Below are 3,047 nucleotides of genomic sequence, written 5' to 3' on the forward strand. Positions count from 1 at the left end.
TAACGTCATCAGATGAGCTCCTCCTAGTGGCCCTTGAGTGAGGGCCTGGGACAGAGCTATTTCAGTCAGAGGTGGGTGCTTGCGTGCAGAAATCTCTCCCTGTGGAGATGTGCCTGGCCTTAAGCAGAAGTAACAAATTGTCAAAGAACCAGGAGGGGAAGTTGAGGGACGTCAAGGGGTGGGGGGGGAGTTTTGTTTTAATTTCTATCTTCTTTGTTTATATGATAAATGTGTTGAATACTAAAATGTAAAATCTAATATTTTTTTTAAAAGAAATGTGTCTGGCCTCATTTGTTTAAAGCGTCAAGCAGCTGGACAAGAAGATGCATTAGTGCATTCTTAATTGACTGTTATTTTATGGATTTTATGTTTTCCAATTAAACTTTTATTGCACTAGCCATAGGCCATGGCATCATTCAGAAGGACAACAAAAACAACAACAATAACCATAAAAATCATTGGGCACCACACATACAATAAAACCATGGTCACGGCTACTAAAATTATTTGTTGCATTAAATAGAATAGAATAGCAGAAGATTCTCAGGTAAGATGTGCCAAATTAAATATCCGAATCCCCTTTGCAGTTAACTGGTATTTCATCTAGTTCCTTCCTCCTGATCTTCTTAGCTGCCAGCGCATAGAGTGCTACTTTATGGATTTTATGTATTCTTACCTCCTTGATTATGTTGTTAAACTGCCCTCTGAAAAGAGCAGCATGCAAATAAAAAAAAATCTGAAGTAGAGAGGAGTAGACACCACAGGAATATATTTAGGTGCAGTGGAATGAAATTCATGTTTTAACAAAGCTAAAAACGTTGGTGCCTTAGCTAATTGTGTTATCAGGGTCAAAAGAAGAAATAGGGTCTGGAAATAAGGTTTGAGATTTACTGCATGCAATACATTAAAAGAAAACGTGATGAAGATGATGTATAGATGGTACATCACACCAGTTAAGTTAGCAAAAATGTATAAAGTCAATAATAAATGTTGGAAATGTAAAGAAAAAGAAGGATTATTTTATCATATGTGGTGGGAATGTAAAAAGGTGAAATGCTTCTGGGAGATGATATATAATGAGTTGAAAAAAATGTTGAAATACACTTTTATTAAAAAACCGGCAGCATTTCTTTTAGGCATTGTTGGAAATGATACAAACAGGAAAGATTGTAAGTTGTTTTTATATGCAGTAACAGCAGCAAGAATATGATTGGCCCAAAAATGGAAGCAAGAAGAACCACCAACATTAGAAGAATGGAGGATGAAATTGATGGACTACGCAGAATTAGACAAGCTAACAGGAAGGATCCGAGACCGGCGAGACCAGAGGTTTACCAAAGACTGGACTAAATTTACTGAGTATCTTGAAAAGTATTTGTGATGATCAGATTATGTTTGTAGGACTACAAGAAGTTCTGTGAGGAGTAATTTAAGAAATATATTGTAAAAATGGAAAGGGAGAAATGATTTGCTAGAAAAGGCAATATTACGTTAAGAATTGCAGGAGAAATAATCAAGACGGAAGGCTATCAGAGATGCTGAAGGAAGTCCAAACAAGGACATATGTATAATAATTTGTGTGGTATGTCTTTAAAATTTTTGTATGCTAAAAGTTAATAAAAAATATTATTTAAAAAAGAAAGAAAGAAAGAAAGAAAGAAAGAAAGAAAGAGGGTCTCTGTTTGTAGAGACTGCAAAAGACACATCAGGGACGTCAGCACAGGAGTTAAAAAAGCATGTGCGATGTGAAAAGAGAGCAGGACTAGACGCTGTGTTGTTTAGCCAGTCCTGGTTGCAGAGTTCTAGTCTGATCACAGTGAGCACTTAGCATTCATATCCATCCTTCAGACATGAAGGAGTAAAACAGAGAGAGAGAGATCTGTATATACTATATACCATCATAAACTGCTCTTATCCAATCCAACCATCTAGTGGACATCCTAGGTAACTGCAGGAATTCTCCAAAGGAAACCAGAGCTTCCACACAACCAAAAAAAATGCAGTGCTCAACCAAATATTACCCTCCTTCAAGCCCCACTTCATGATAACTATTCCATCACACCATCCCTACATAATGGATATTGTCTAGCAGCAGAGGGTATTGCGGCCTCCTGTGGCAGTGAGTTCCACAGTTTAACTGTACGCTGTGTGAAGAAGTACTACCCGCTGTCCTGCATTTCAAAGCCTTCAGCTTCATTGGATGGTCCTGGGTTCTAGAATTATGACAGAGGGAGAAAAAGACCTCTGTCGTGTCCCATCTTACATGCTATCTCCCTCCCCTCAAATTATAAAGCCAGAAATGTAATATTTTCTCATAGGGAAGTTTCTCCAGTGGTGACAAGAAATTTTCCGCACCGTGTACCACATGACCTTCCTACGCCTGTGCTCCAGCCTTTGCTAAATATTTTCCAGTTCTACAGTATCCTTTGGGAAGTGAGGTGACCAGAACACAGTATTCCAAATGCAGTTGCGCCATAGGTAATATGGTAGTGCTATGATATTGGCAGTTTTGTTTTCAATTCCTTTCTGGAAATTACGGTATATGAGAAAATATCCACAAGCTTGAAACTCACACCCCCAAATTCTACACAGTCTCTGGTCTGCTTCTCCCATTTCAAACAGGCAAACAGCATGCCGAAGCCCAAATAATAGGTTGTACCTACAGGCGTCAGACATGAGACAGAAATGGTAACCAATGGCTCTTAATCCATCATGCCTATTAGTCTAGTGTTTCCAGTCGAGTAATTAGAACAGAAAGTCAGAGGTGAAATGAAGGTAAATGGCCAATTACCCGTTGTTCCAGGAAATGAAGTTTTCACTTATCATTTTACAGGCAAAGTGCAGCTCTACAAATTTCTAAATGCTATTGGATGATTAGCCAGACTGAGACATGATCATTTCAACATTTGGAAACAACATAATTAAGTCAGGTATGATCCCTTTGCAGTATCATGAACTGCCTTTGAGCCTTTTATGCTCTTATTTAATGTGATACATGTAGGCATCCCTGATTTGGGGAAATTGTTGATAGGGAATTTGATGGTAGC

This window comes from Podarcis muralis, chromosome 2, assembly GCF_964188315.1.
Source record: "Podarcis muralis chromosome 2, rPodMur119.hap1.1, whole genome shotgun sequence".
Taxonomy (NCBI): Eukaryota; Metazoa; Chordata; class Lepidosauria; order Squamata; family Lacertidae; genus Podarcis; species Podarcis muralis.